Source organism: Wolffia australiana, chromosome 9, assembly GCF_029677425.1.
Source record: "Wolffia australiana isolate 7733 chromosome 9, ASM2967742v1".
Lineage (NCBI taxonomy): Eukaryota > Viridiplantae > Streptophyta > Magnoliopsida > Alismatales > Araceae > Wolffia > Wolffia australiana.
The window spans coordinates 4534770-4550994 of NC_135843.1; the positions used below are offsets into that span (position 1 = coordinate 4534770).

A 16225-nucleotide genomic window follows, 5' to 3' on the forward strand; every position below is an offset into this window, starting at 1 on the left:
CTCCGATGATGGTGGCGGTGCGTCCGAAGATGGTGCGTTGACGTCGTGGCCTCCATAATTCCTTTCCTTACATTCTATGGTACACATAGCGGCATGTGAAAAATTACTGAATAAGTGATTTTGACAATATTATATTAAGGAGATCAGTACGCCTTGAGCGTATGTTCCAAATAATTATATTTAAACTTTGCTACCTAATGCCATCAAAACATCTAGATAGACTATCACGATGGAATTCCACTCATATAACGGGCATGCGTTATATTTAGCCAGCATTTATATGGGCAAACTAAACAAGTGGTGGGTCTACTATGGGGAAATTTTTTACAGAATTGGTATGTACAGGCCTCCCAATTGTATTATACTAAAGTAGAAATTATGTTAATTGATGCACACCTGTGTAAAAGGTCCTTATATTTAAGCCACCAAATACGACATTTAAATGGACAGTTCTACTTTCACAATGATCTACGTGTTCGTATATATGCACCTCAAAATTCTCTTAGCTCAGGTAGGCTGAGACATTCATAAGGATCATCGAGTACTACGGATAAGACAATATTTCCTTTGTCTACTAAGACACCACAATGAATGATGTGCGACGACTCTGTTCGTCGAGGTAACAATATTTCACAAATGTCATGCACAAGTATTAACGACTGACAATCGTCTTATAGTTGAGATTGAATTTCATGTTATTATAGGGTCATGAAGTAGACAATGAACTTTACGTTGATGGTGAAAAATGAAAGTAAGGTCCATCAAAGTCTCAGTACACTACTTTGTATCTTCCAGAGCACATGGTACAGATTGGCATACTACACAGGTGAGAGTCACCACAACATTCAGATTAAATTAGTCTTATATTGCAGCACAAGATTCATGACAAGTGCTTGATTTTGTATTTAAAAACGAAGATATTGGAAAAACGATTACATCAATGCTTACGTTAACATGTTTTATTGTTCCTATTGGTATCCCGACCTTCATCTAAAATATGCTTTCCACTTTGCTGATAATGTCACATTTTAAACCGCACATGAATTCACTATATTATGATAAACTGATCAGCATAATTTCATCTACGTGTTTATTTGGTAGACAGTGATGAAGACTTCACACTTCTCTTTACACATTAGTTGTACTTACTTACTTCTTACAACTTGTAACATACAAGAACATGCCAACACGTTTCCTGTAAAATGTTCATCTGAAATTTTATTAATGGTTACATATTGCAAGTGTCCCGTCACATTGCATGGTGTTTAGAATGCATAGTTTTTTGTTTGTCCAAATAAGCACAAATGTAAAGATGATACATAGTGAAGAGGTACTATTTTAATTTCATTCCAAATAATACATGATATAGGAAATATTTACATTCTCGTGTCTCGAAAACTATAAAAATATCAATGAATATTTCTCCAAGTAAACAAAAGTCATTAGATACTTTTGAACATGAAATTAGCCAACTTATGCATGCCAGTATATTTATTAAATCTGATAATATACCTAGAAAGATATTATTGGAACATATAAAAGCATGAATTTGCATCTAATATTTTTATGAGAATATCAAGTGGGTGCTGAGTGGTGTAAGTTTAAATCTACATGGGATTCATTTCACAACCCTATCTATGACCAGTTTTATGACGACAACCATGCTTATCACAGTCTGAGGTTGGTGGGATAATATTGAACTGATTTATTTAATGGTCATGGCCGTATTCACTTCCTTCCTTTAATACTCATGTTGTTCTGATGCAGAAAAAGACATGCAGTTTTGTTTGTTAAACAGCGAGAGGCAACCACAGATCATAGTGGGGGCTTACCTTCTACACCATGCCCGACAGATTTGTAAGAAATTATTCCGCCATCTTAAACGAATTGAGAAAATGAGGAAATCCGCCCCACAATAGATTATCCGTTAGGGGAGTGAGTATACACGGAGAAATATGCGGAGGCGACGTTAAGATAAATTCTTGAGGGAATCTAAACAGAAGATTCAGTAAACAAGGAGGAAATATTTGATGAACTAATGAAACTTCCCTAGACGTTGCCTCTTTTAATGTGAGTCTTTAGATTCTGGTTAGAAATAAGAGAGTGGTGCTGGACAAGAAGAAAGCCATTGGAGTCATTCACTGTTCATTAGCTGATGAAAAGTCCCTTTTCCCATAGCATTTACAATATCACTATTGTCAATTATGTGATCACATCGCGCGGCTGGTTGTTGGACTTCTGAAGCCCATGAGAAGTTCCACCCAATGATGGTACGTGGTAATTGAAAGAGAACAATTCATACTATATCGGTTACGAAAGTAAACGTAACTTTAACTTTCGGTAACCTTAAACCAGGGATAATTGTAGAACAACACTCATTTCGGTTTAGCACTTTCGTTTTTTCTCTAGTTGAGCCATGTAACCCAACGACGCTTCTTCATTCTGCAGTCACAACCTATTGATTTGTAGTTCATTCTTTACATTCAGTTCTTGCGATATCACCAATTTCCTTCTCCCCCTCCCATGGGAGGCTGCAAGTACGGTGTAAAATTCCTCCAGCCGAAGCACATAACCAAATATTCGAAATTGAAGATTGTCAACCCCTACCTTAGAACCCGGGACATACAACCACCTAACCCTTTTTCGTTAATTTGCTTAGAGATATTTAATTAAGGAAGGCAATCGGCTTGAAGCCGAGCGATGTTTAGCTTATTGCTATTGCATAGATAAACACACGTAAAACTAGTTCAACTGTCATACATACGCATAACATTTGCAGCTAGATAGGATGTTTGACAACGGTAGACTACGGAAGAGGCCCTGGTTATTCTTTCTCACGTATCAGGCAAAGTTTTATTCTTCATTAGGAGGCCCTGGTTGAGAGCAAGCGGCTACGTTGCTCTCTTCATAGGCAACTTAGGGGCAGCACGTAAAGCAGTAGCCGAGGAAACTGAAGCAGCAGCGGGTGCAGCAGGCCGGGATGTTAAAACTTATCGCAGAAAAGAAGCAGCAGCCATTACATGTGCCGTTGGTGCTTAGGTTGCAGCACGTGTAGCAGCATCTTCCGGTGCTTGTGCCGCCATTGAACTCTACGAGAGGTCGAACTGCGTCGACAGAAAAACAGAAGGAGTAAGTCCAAACATCGTAGTTCACAGAGAGCTATGTTTTGCATAATACTGACTATATCTACCGAATGATTTTTAATATTATTTTACATCTTAAAATCGACATGAAACCTATTTAAGGGCATAAAAACCTATGACAGGTTAATGCGTGTATGTGGCCAGAGAGGATTAGCCCATTGATAATACCAATGAAACAAGATTGCACATCGATAAATATAATGGGCCAGTGGATGCGTTGGGCCTTTGTAGGTTGGTGCAATAATACGAATGGTGGATAAAGATGCGCATAAATAACGATGGAGATAAATACAAACACATTTCAAGTTACCACTTAGAACTTTCGATAGAGAGAGAGCTATTTTTACGGCTATGAACTATAGTGAATATGAATAAAAATAGTGATAACCTATTTACAGGATTTGGTGTATGTGTGGAGCTAGAGTCGCTGAAAAGATGCAACGAACATACCGAAGATACAATTTTTAAAGGGCTAGGAAAGACTCAGGGAGGAGAATCGACAAAGTAGTGGAATAGTGAAAACCAATGAGTGTCTTCTGATCCTGCAGCGCAAGCACAGCCGGCGGATAGAACGTAAGCGAAGAAAGAAGTAGAACTGAAAGAAAGATATGTGCGCGATACGCCATCCCGTTGTTTGCTGCTCTTTGTCAACAACAGCCGTTGAGAACGCGTACTTATATAGGTTGGTTCGGGCAATAATTTATTGTTTTGGTTGCGTTGGATATATCAACAGAGAGTTATGAGTAGAAGATTGAGCAATAGTATGACGCAGCTTTCCAAAACTTATTTATCGTCCCCAATTTCCACAGTTGACATTTGCTACGCGGTCTACAAAGAATAATAGTCTTCGACATCCCTAAGTCTAGATAATTCTACAGGGACACATCTAAATGTCAGGAATATAATACTTATTCATGATGGATTGAGACTGATCATTTACGTCTCTATAAATATCTCTTTAAACGTTAGCACGAATACTCTTACAGAACAACAGAAAATCAATATTTGCAAAACCAAAGGTTATTTTGGGATCTATATACGTTGGCCTCTGTAAGTCGCACTTGTCAGAGAAACACCGGCTAAATTTGTTGGGTTGAAATGTCCCAGGATAACCATTGATGGTTACGTTGAAACTGAATTATCCTTCTGGAAATTTGAATTATTATTTCAGGCGGACTCTCGTAGAGTTATCGGATATGATCAAAATTTGGTTGTGCAATAAATAAGAGCATTAACTAAAATATTGACAGGTCGATTTTACTATATCTTCATAGAGCGTGTTTTGCGTCACTGGCCCATATCAATGAATTGACAAGGCCGATCGTATACTCCACTCATGTTCCTGGTTTAATGGTTGAACTCTCCAGGGTAGCTCGTATTCCCGTTAATTGTATTACAAGTCTTCGTGAGACACTCATCTTCCATAGACTCTCGATGTTTATTATATTCCACAGGCACGCGTATTTATTTGTTAATATTTGTCACTCAACTGCTTCTTCAAGATACAGTGATCACGTACTATTTGATAGTGAAAACTTCATTAACTTGCGACCCAGCACAGAACTACGCATTGGAAACTATGCTCCTCCCTGTTTGTAACATCCCTTAGATTGTTGAGGGAATTTACTCACAGCTTGTGCACCACGTTAGTGCAAGCCGGTAGATAAGAGTTATTGTAGGCACTTGTAGTAAGAAGTCGACACATATCTTATACGATATTTAGATATTGGGGTTAGGTCTATGAAAGGACAGGAGGATTGCATTAACTATAACTATGAAAAAGTAGACGAATCGGATAAAACATTGTGTGTAAAAGATAAACTGATATGACTAGAGATAGATAGGATCCTTATAATTGTTCTGGCTGCTGCCATTAGATTAGGAAACTAACAATTGTTCCGTACCAACTATACCCACTGAATACAAAAAGAAGTTGCAGATAATTATCATGTAAAATACTGTAGAAGAATGAAGAAAAACCAGGGAAGAAATGTAGTGGTAACGGATTAAACTCCCCAGCGGGTAAGTGAGATTTAATAAGATATACCAATAGTAATGAAACAAGTACCCCATACTCTGAGAGACTAGATGACTATAAAAACATATAATTTTAAGCATAGGCTAAGGTCAAATATAGACAGCGCAAAACATAGAGCGGAAGCCAACGGTCACCATTATAACAGGACATGGAGGTTAGTATAGTTATAACGTCTATGATAAAAATGGATCAAACGATGTAGGCGGTTAAATCTATATCCGCTAGCATTAATTTAAACAATCACTAAATATAATATCAGTCTGTTTTATTTAAATACTAAACAAATTTATGTTAATTACGTGGTAAAGTAGAGATCCTCCTTCCTTTTGTATCTTCTCTCTTCCTCACTCTTATTCTTCTTCCACCAACGTCTTCATGTGAGACCAAGTTATTTCATGGTATCAGAGCCACACCAGTGATCATGAGGGCTCAAGATCAATCAGGACAGTTACTCACATGGTGCCTACTGGCAAGATCTGTAGAGCAGCAATTGGATAAGTCCAGGTTGCAATTCATCCTAGAATCATTATCAATCTGAGTCCGAATGAGGAGAGTCCCCCAATGTGAATAAACTCGATGCTTCATGCGTTGTACCGGTATGATCTCAAGGGGTTTACATTTGGACTCCTCGTCCAGTGTTTTTATTGCATATGTCAAACGAAATATGTTCAACAATCCAGAATTCAAGTTATCGTGGAGAACAGATCAACAGGCTGTGAGATTTCTATAAGAAACTATCGTGTAAGTTGTTCCTCCGTGCATTAGAAAGGAAATATCATCACAACAATCCAGAAAAGGCCTGGAAACAACTTTGTTGTGTGGAATCAGTCTCAGTCATGAAGTTCCAAAGGCGATTTCACAACATGAAAAAAGGTAACACTGTGGATGATTCGGTAAAGCATTTGAAAAAGTTTGTAGAACATTTAGACCAAATGGGCCACCATGTTGATAAAACGTCCATCATATTTACCTGTTTTTAACAGGTTTAGGCTCTGCATACTCACAACTTGTAGTCACCTTCAATTCTAACCTCTATCACCTGAAATTTGACAAAATTTCGGGTCATCTCGACTCACATTGATGAAGGATGATAGGTGATGCACAATGAAGGGACTGACTGGGTAGGAAAGGCTCGTTTCAATAGAATATAATAAATCAGACTACAATTCATACGATCAAATTTGAAGATTTAATCCTGATATCAATGCCGATGGTGCAGCCCTTTCCTCGATCGAGGGGGGATGAATCATCTTTAAATGATCGTTATTAAAACAAAGCGATAATTTGAATAAATCGAATGATCGATCACGAGAAGATTCAAAACCAGAATCAACTATTCCCAAGAACATTCAAAAGCCTAATCAACTAAGCCGGTGGCGGAGAAAAAACAACCCAAGAACACTAGAGGAAGAACACCAGACATGAAAGATGTTAGAATTTACCTCAGCACTAGTGAAGGGCGCTTTGGCGATGCGGGCCATTCTTGACGTGCTGATATCGCCAAGGAACGGAATGGAGTTGGAGGAGCGGTAAGATGATGGGCCGTAGTGCTCACGGTCCACGTAGGGGTGGTTAGACTAGATCTATTGGAGTAAGAAGGATAGACTAGATAGCTAAGTGATAACACTCTAATTTCTGTCTTTATTGCATGTTATTAGCATGATTTTATGCATTTAAAGAGCTTAAAATTGGGCTGTTATCATATATTTGCATGAAAATAATATTTTCAAGTAATTTCTGATTTTTCCCTAATTTTATGTTAATTATATGAATTTTAAAGGATTTATTGAAGCTCAAGATAATTTTTTTGAATGAAAATGGCATATTTAATATTCTGTTTCGACATTTATCAGCATGGGAATGAATCAGTGAATTTTTTAGAATTTTTTAGAATTTTTTACGAATTTGTAGGATTTTTCTGAGATTTATTTGAAGAGGAAATGTATTTATTTCAAGAAAAAAAAGTATATTTATAATAGAAAAAGAAGTATTTTTATTATTTTTGAACTTTCAAGGGCCCTTTTACGAACTTTCATTGCAAAAGACCCTGAAAACAGCTCTCGGTCGCCACGGCAGGCGTAAAGATCCAATTTAAAATTCTATAGGGTTTTATTGCAACTATGTTTTAATGTTTAGAAAAAAAACGGAGGAGAGAGAATGCGGGAAGGGCATATACACGAATATTTTGAGGGTGGCGTCCACATGCAAATTTTAATTTTATAAAGGGTTTCATTGAAAAAAAAGCAAGGAGTGTCTTTTCGTGTCGACGTGGCACTCTCGTGGCCGTCAAATGATGATCAGATCGGGCGTGAAGAGAGAGAGGTTGCGGGAGGTAAGTTCACCGCCCGTGCGGCTCATGCGACGCGCACGCACGGGCGGTGACGTGGCTCATTATCAATGGGAGCTCTAGCGCCCAGACGCACGCAAAGGTGCATATCGCTATGTATACAAATTCCGCTTTTTGAATTTTCCTTTTGTTTTCTTTGTTTTCGCCAGGGGTACGTGGCGTGACAAGAGAGCATCCGCCAAAGGGAGTTGAATCGGTGCACCCAATAGGAGGGCGACACCTCAGCCTGCAGTTCAGAAAAATAAATTGATTAATAAATGAATTAATCCAATGGTTAACATTGGTTTAACTTCATTTATTAATAACTTTTGATCCAGAAGTCCGATTGAGATGATTTTTTTTATGGATTTGTTCGTCTTGACCCCCTCTTTCTATCTGTTTGGTTGGATCATAAAGATCAAGCTTGTATTGATAGATATAGATTAATCACTCCTTAGGGGTATAATGGTAATTTATTACATTTTACCTAGGTATAAAAGCCGAATTTCGAGAGGAGGGGGTCATTCTTAATGGTTCTCTATCACAGCTGCAAGACAGAGAGGAGCCCCAGCCTGGATCAACCCTTTTGGTACTTTTTCCCTTCATTGTATTTGAACTTTGATGCATTTTGAATGAAATTGGTTAAGTTGTTTGTTTCTTCGTCTCGATTCTAATCTGAACTTCTAAATCGCTTGGCTTGAGCGGCATGTACAAGCCCTGATTAGGATTGAGAGGAGAAATTGAGGGATTACCCAGGCATTCAGTTGCATTACCAAAGAAAAACTCTAAAAACATTTAGTTTTAATTCTTAGGAGATTGAATTACCCATTTCAGTTTTGAATTACCAAAGTTGCAAAAATAAACCAAACTCAATTTAAAAATTCCCTTTTAACCTCTCTAATTCACCTCTTGGATCCTTTCATTAGGATCAAAGAAGCCAACTTAGAGTCCATAATTCTTCTACTCATCTCACTTCTTCTACCCCCCTTTCTAAATTCTCATCTAATTAGGGTGACTTGATCCTCATTGAAGATTAAATTCACTCTAATTAGGATTAAACACCAAAAAGATCATCAAATTGAATTTCTTACTCGCTTCCCTTGGACGACACTCGTACTTATCACTATACACCTTAAGTAGAGTTTTTTTATAAATTTTATTGCTTAAGCCAAAATTCACAACGACAAGGGCTAAAAATTCATAATTTTTACCCCTATTTTTGGCTTATCACTAAGATTGGAGGGGCCACTAGTGACAGGGCTACTATAACGAGCCTAGCTGAAGTCAAGATCCTCTACAATTTGAAAGGCATGCTTAAGTGTGGCAGCTTGTCAAACAAGTAACTCCATATCCAGATTAGGAATAATTTTGGTTTTAAAGCTTGATGTGACCACTTGAGGATTCTCCACAAATACAAATTTTTTTGAACTAGGTAATGTATTCCGACACGGGGCCCCTACCCTATTGTAACTGATGCCATTTATCCACGAAATTACCTAAATAAGCAACAGGTATGTATTTCTCACTAAGCTTATATTTCATTTTCGGCCAGGTATCTATTGATGACTATTGTTAGTTATAGATTGAAAGCTCAAGGTTCTCCAAAGACATTTTGGCCTCACTCTATAATTTCATTGGGGCACATTAAAAATTATTCCACTCGAGCATGTCATGCCATTTGTTTAGCATGGATTCCCAAGGAAGATATTCCTTTGGGTATCCAGATCCCGCATACCATGGAACATTGACTTTGACAATCCTCTAAATCTGTCTCCAATGATTAATGTTCCTAGAGGATGGTAATCACGAGGTTATACCAATCCTTGGGAAGGTAAGGATATTATTGTTCACAACGACTCCTATTCCATCCTTGACACCTATCATCAAGCGCGCAGGGATCATTCACCGATTGATGATTCCTATAACAACCAAAGCACATGTCCTAAAGTGGATAGCAATCATCACTACGAGGATGCTTTCTATCTCGTCTTCGGTTTCTGTCCTATGAGGTTAGGGATCGTTCCACCAAGGATGGTTCCTCTCACGAACCAAGCTTCTATGGCTGATAGGGATCATTTGGATGATTCCTATCACTAAGTGGGGTTCTAACCTGGGGGAGGATTCATATCGTCATGCTTAGGATGATTCTCATTACGACCTCCAGATGTATTATCAGGGTTGATATAAATCACCATTTTTTGATGAATTTATTTGTACTCTCTAAGTCTAGGGTTAGGTGGGTATGGGTCGTCGAGATCATGGCGATTCCTATCACGACAACGAGTTCCTAACCCGCAAGCTTGCTCACTAAGCACACCAACAGAATTGATTAGACGGTTGTCCATGTTAGCTAGATATGTGTTTATCTCAAGACAACCAGTTTGGATAATGTCTCACGTGTGGTCAACATCATCACGTGCAGAGGATCGCAGCACAAGTGGGTAAAGGTCTTCGATAGGGATAGATATAGTGGTGATGTCGTCAACGCACTAGCATCATGCGCGGCTCCACTATCTCTCGAGACACCCCGCATCATGGCTCGCCATCAATGCCAACTATAGAATCACCCTGATAGCGTCCATGTCAACCCACCGGCATCAGACATGTCTCCACTAACACTTGAGATGGCCCGCATCATGACATGTTGCCAACGACAACTGGAGAACCGCCCATTGGCGTGATAAGTCGACACGCCGCATCGTCTTTGATGGTTATTTTATTTATATCTTTCTCTTTCCTCCAAGGCCTATATGTAGGCCAATATTGGACGAAGCACCTAGTGAATCATTTTTCAAGAATCCAAGTTTTCCTTCCTCAACAAGAGTTTGCCCTAATTCTCCGCCATTCCTGTCCATCGCCGTTGACCCTTGTTGCTAGCTCCACCCATGCAAGCTAGCGCTGCCCGTGCCCTTACTTGCCACCCTGCGGCCACTCACCATGCACCGCTCCTTTGACCACCCACGGCCTGCGCCCTCGGTGACCCGCGTTGCGCCTCCTTAGCTGCCCGTGTTGTGCACCCTTAGCTGCCCCCGGTCCGCACCCTCGACCGCCCAGGCCTTAACCCCTCAGTCGCATGCGCTGCGTGACCTCAGCTGCCCGCGCTGCATGCCCTTAGCTGCCCGCACTACATGCCCTCAGCTGCCCGTGCTACACGCCCTAAGCTGCCTGTGCTCCGTGCCCTCAGCCACCCACGCCCTTGGCTACCTGCACCCTTGGCCGTGCCCTATGCCCTTACCGCACGTGCTCGCACCCTTAGACACCTTGGCCGCCTGCGCCCTACGCCCGGTCACCCGTGCTCCACACCCTTGACCGCCCGAACACCGCACCATCAGCTCCCAACACTCGCGCTCGCCAGCCGCGCTCTCCGCCTCGGCTGCCCGCACCCTTGGCCGCCACCCTACGCCCAGGCTGCCCACCCCCACGCCCTCGTCCTCCTAGGCTCAACCTGATCGCTTTGTGCCTCAGGTGCCCTAGCCCCTGGTCGTCCGTGCCTACTGCACCCTCGGCCACCCGCCCCCTTGGCCATTGCCCTATGCCCTGGCCGCCGGCGCCCGCCGCGCGTTTGGCGGCCCGCACCGACTGCCGGCCTGACCGGTCGCCCCCTTGGCCACCCATGCCTACCATGCCTAGGCTGCTTGTGCCCACTGTGCCACCCGCACATGCCTGTTGTGCTCCTGGCTGCCCTCACACCCACTTGCCGTCGGGCATACACTCGGATCTGCAACACCTTGTTGAAGCACATGTCATTCACCACCGCCAACGATTTATCAAGAATCTCTTTCATTGCCACGATGCACTACTCTAGTGCCGAGGTACTCTCCGCACTCTTGGAAGATCGTGTTCTTCATCCGGTATTATTCGAGTGTTTATCAACCGCCATCGGATTTGATATGGATTTTGAATCTTCAAGCGACTAGATGAATAGGCCTTTGAATCTTCTATCGATCGCTGTCCGCATTTATCGAACATGTTACTTTGTTTTTACCGCGGTCGTTGAAGATAGTACTCCTGCCCTTGATGAGAAAATGAGGTGAACTACCATTGTTTTCATCGTATTTCAACCCTTGGACTCGATCATGTGATTTGTGCCCTATTTTATCCTAGCCCCCCCCTAGTTATCCTAATACCCAACTCCCATCGACATCTTGCATCCTGTCTCCCCTAGCCATCTTGCATCATATTGGCATCAGAGCCTAACCTATGTCATCCTACCTACTCCGCATTCGTAGACGTCATTCATCATCATCACATCTTGCATGGATCTGCGTTCAGGCAAATGCATCTCTGCCACAATGAATGAACCATCCCTAGATAGTCATGAGATTTTTGTTCCTATCCAAGATTTGTCTCCACCCGCTCTACCATCCTCTTCACTGGGGATGTGGCCCACATCTTAGACGCTGTCCAGAATGGTTTTCAAGACGTCAACATATGATTAACTAATATGGACAACCATCTAGCCAATTCTATAGATGTGGTTAGTGAGAGAACCTACCAACTAGAAAATCGAGGTCGTGATAGGCATCGCCGTGATTGTCAAGACCCGCACCCGGCTAAACCTAGACCTCGGGATCACGATAGAACTCATCATGAACCCGATGATCCCTATCCACTCGAGAATAGATTCAGGGTTGTTATTAGAATCATCCCGAATGAGACGATCAGGTTCCTTGTGAGGCTAGAAAACCAGGCCATGATAGAAATTATCGTGATGATTTCTATGCACCTGAGCAGGGAACCCCGGGTCGTGATAGGAATCATCCTCCACGGAACGATCCATATCCGTTTGCAAATAGACACCCGGTACAAGATGAAAATCGTCCTCCCTCAGACAATTACTATCCACTGGAGGATAGGATCCTAGATCGTGATGGAAATCATCACCCGCAGAATGATCTCTATACGTCTGACGATAGGCGCCGATGTTGGAATGGGAATCGTCCTCAACTGGACGATCCCTATCCTTTTGAGGATCGGGTACCACCTCATCATCACCGTCGTTCGGATCATGAAAATCACTAGCAACAAATTCAAAGGAGTGTCAAGGTTGACGTCCCATATTATGAAATATCTACAGACCCAATAAATTATCTCGATTGGGAGTCTAAGCTTAATAATTATTTCAAACGGTACAATAGGCTTCAACGGCGAAAGGTACAATATGCTGAAATGAGGTTAGGCGGACAAGCCAAAAGTTTTTGCGAGAACCTTGAATATTCTACATATACCCGACGAGAGGCACCAATTGACACGTGGTCCCAAATGAAAGATAAGTTACATGAGAAATGTGTTCCATTCGCCTACTTAGGTAATCTCCTAGATCAATGGCATAAACTATAGTAAGGCAGACCACCCGTCTTGATGTATATCATCCAATCCCTACCCACCGGTAAGCGAGTTTCACTTGTCCACCCATCCCTCATTACCTTCCGACTGGCATGAGAACATCGAGGCTATATTGGATGACATAACCACTTTCACCAAGTGTGGGATGGCGTGGAAGTTTCTTGCTCATTGGCAAGACAAACCATCAAGGGGCGACACATGGATCATGTAAGAAGAATTAGGTCGCCTTTGCTCAAACCTGCTAATACCATTGGAGCTTCTTGATGATAAGCTGGGAGTCATGATGCGAGAGAATTAATGGTGATGTTGTCAACTCACCGGCATCGGTTGCGCCCCCACCGTCTCTCAAGACACCCCACATCATGGCTCGCTGTGAAAGTGAACTAGAGAACCATCGTGATGGCTACCACGTCAACCCACCGGCATTGGACGTGTCTCCACTAACACCTGAGATGTCCTGCATCATGACACGCCGCCCACGACAACTGCAGAACCACCCATTGACGTGATAAGTCGACACGTCGCATCGTCTTTGACGGTTATTTTATTTCTTATTTTCTTTTTACTCCAAGGCCTATATGTGACCAAAGTTGCAAGAAACGCGTGGTGAATCATGTTTCAAGAATTGAAGTTTTCCTTCTTTTTGAAGAATTTGCCCTAATTATCCTCCGTTGCGCTCCGTTGCCACTGCCTCCACGCACGCAGGCCATTGCCACCTACGGTCTTGGCTGCCACCTAGCGCGCGGTCACTCGTGCACCGCGCCCATGACTGCTCATGCTCCGCACGCTTGGCCGCCCCCGCCCTTGGCCGCCACCTTGTGCTCCAAACACCCGCACTCTTAGCGAGTGCCTTGTGCCCCGGTGGCCCGCGCCCTTGGCCGCCATCCTACGTCCCGAACGCTCGCAGTCTTGGCAACCTCCCTATGCCTAGGCGGCTGGCGCGCTTGGTCGCGTGAGCCCTCATCCCCCCACCCCCTTGGCGGCCGCCCTGCGCCGGCCACGCCTGGGCCCCTTGTGCCTAGCACGTCCCCAGCCGCTCGCATGCGCCTACTGCGCCTACGGCCGCCCTTGGAGCCACGTTTTGCTGCGCATAAACTTGGATCCGTGACACCTTGTCGAAGCATACATCATTCACAATCGCCAATGACACGTCAAGAATCTCTTTCATCACCACAATGCACTACTCTAGTGCCGAGGTACTCTCTGCACTCTTTGGTGATCGTGTTCTTCATCTAGTATTCTTCGAGTGTTTATCCTCTGCTGTCAGATTTCATTTGTATTTTGATCTTCAAGCGACTAGTTGAATAAGCCTTTTAAATTTCTAGCGATCGTCGTCCGGATTTATTGAACATGTTGCTTTGTTTTCACGGTTGGTAGTCGAAGACAGTAGTACCGCCCTTGACGAGGAAAGGAGCTGCACCACCATCAGTTTTATCCGATTCAAACCCTCATACTCGATCGTGTGATTTGTGTTCTGTTTTATCCTAGCCCTCCCCTAGTTGTCCTAGTACCTAGCTACCATCGTCATCCTCCATCTTGTCTCCTCTAGTCATCCTGCATCAACAAGCCTCACGGTTATATACGCAAGGATCCATCATTGCGACAATGACTCATCTAGCATAACGCAGATGCATGCAAAATGAGGCGAAGATACACGACGTCACATAGATACACGATGTACAAACAAAAGTTCACACTATCAAATTCAAAGATTTAAGTCAAGTGTAAATATGGATGGCGCAGCCCCTTTCCCTGATCGAGGGCAGCAGTACTGTCTTTCAAAAACCATAGTGAAAACAAAGTGACAATTTTAACAAATCGAATATTTGATCGTGAGAAGGTCGGAAAGCGTAATCAACTATTCAATAAAAGATTAAAAAGCCTAATCAATTATTTACGAACCCATTCAAAAGCCAAATCAACTAATCTGATGGCGGTGGAAAAAAAAGCAAGAACACTAGAGGAAGAACATGAGAGGCAAGCACGACACATGGTTGCTGTGTGGTGCACAGCACGTGCTGGAAGCTGGTCATGCGCACCTTGTGCGCAGATGGGCGGCCCTGTGTGTATCCGAACAGTAGTCGCGTAATGTTACTAGTGCGCGCAATTGGGGAGGTGGTGACCGACTGTGCACGTGGCAGGCATGAGTGGCAGCACTGTGCGTGGCGCGTAGGGGCAGGTGGTTGGCGCAGGCAGCGGCAGGCTGCCTTGTGCGCTGCGGACGCCACTCAGCGCATGTGTGCGCGATTGGTACAGATGGGCAACCATGCGCAGGGCGAGCAGTGAGCAGTGAGTACTGCATTTGTGGGCGAAGGAGGGCTGGTGATCTTCTCTCGACGATAGCGGTGTAGGCAAGAGGCAACGATGGCAGCTCAAAAGGGAGACGACTGGGGTAGATTTTCATTTAGAAGAAGACACTATAATTCCAAAAAGATATCCTCAAGTCTCCCTTCCAACATAGCCCCACGTATAGGCATTGGAAGAAAGAGAAATTAAGGTCACCATTAATTTAAAATTCTAATATTGAATGTTGTGACTGATAAATCCTAAATGATAGTAATATATATGTGCAATTCTAGCTAATTTATCGACTTCTTTATCTTTATCTAGATATATTATCAACATTTATGTTAAGTTGTGGAAAATGATGAAATAAAATTACCTCTTTCTAATTTGGAGTTAATTATTGTCATTGGTGGGACTAACCCCACTCAACTCAATGAGTTGAGTGGAATGAATCTCACTCTCTTCTTAGTTTATGTGGAAGATGTAGGAATTAGGTGAAACTTTCATGAATAAAAGGGATAAATAAATGAAGGGAAAGCTATTTGGACCAGAGGAGCAGGCTCAGCCACAACCCTGGGCCCAGAAAGAAGGCCCAAAGCAAGACAGTTGGCTCTAGTCTAAAGGCCCACTAATGAAGCTCCACTAAGCCCACTATGAGAGGTATGGTGGGCCAAAGAAAGGAGGGCAAGGGGAAGGTCCAGGCATGATTATTCATGAACATTTCAGGGGCTTGGATGCTGATTGGAGGACAACCTTGGATGTGGATCCAAGCCAGAGAAGAAGATCCAGCCGTTCAATCCATAAAACATCCAAGGGTGGAGACTTAAAGATAGCACCTTTAATGCTAATTAAGGAAAGAAGTGTTGAACGTCCATGGGGTATTTCAAAGGTCTCAATGCTGATTGGAGGACCATAATGGACGTGGATCGTGACCCTGAAAAGAAGATCTGGCCATCCATTGTACTAAAAATCCAATGGCTTTCATTTGCTCTCTCTCCCTATATAAACCCTTTCACCCTATTGTAATATTCATCTTGTGATTCAATCCAAAGTAATGTTTGGTGACCTAAGGGGAATTGAGTCATA

The 16225-nt window shown here is 42.7% G+C and overlaps 1 long non-coding RNA gene across 1 annotated transcript; it reads right to left on the bottom strand.

The window, feature by feature from the left end:
- Positions 1-2703: 2703 nt before the first annotated feature.
- Positions 2704-4166, bottom strand: LOC144707694 (uncharacterized). Its single transcript, XR_013582515.1, has 2 exons — positions 3667-4166; positions 2704-3104 (listed from the first exon to the last, which is right to left on the bottom strand). It is a non-coding gene; the product is annotated as an uncharacterized LOC144707694 (long non-coding RNA).
- Between the last annotated feature and the right edge of the window lie 12059 nt (positions 4167-16225).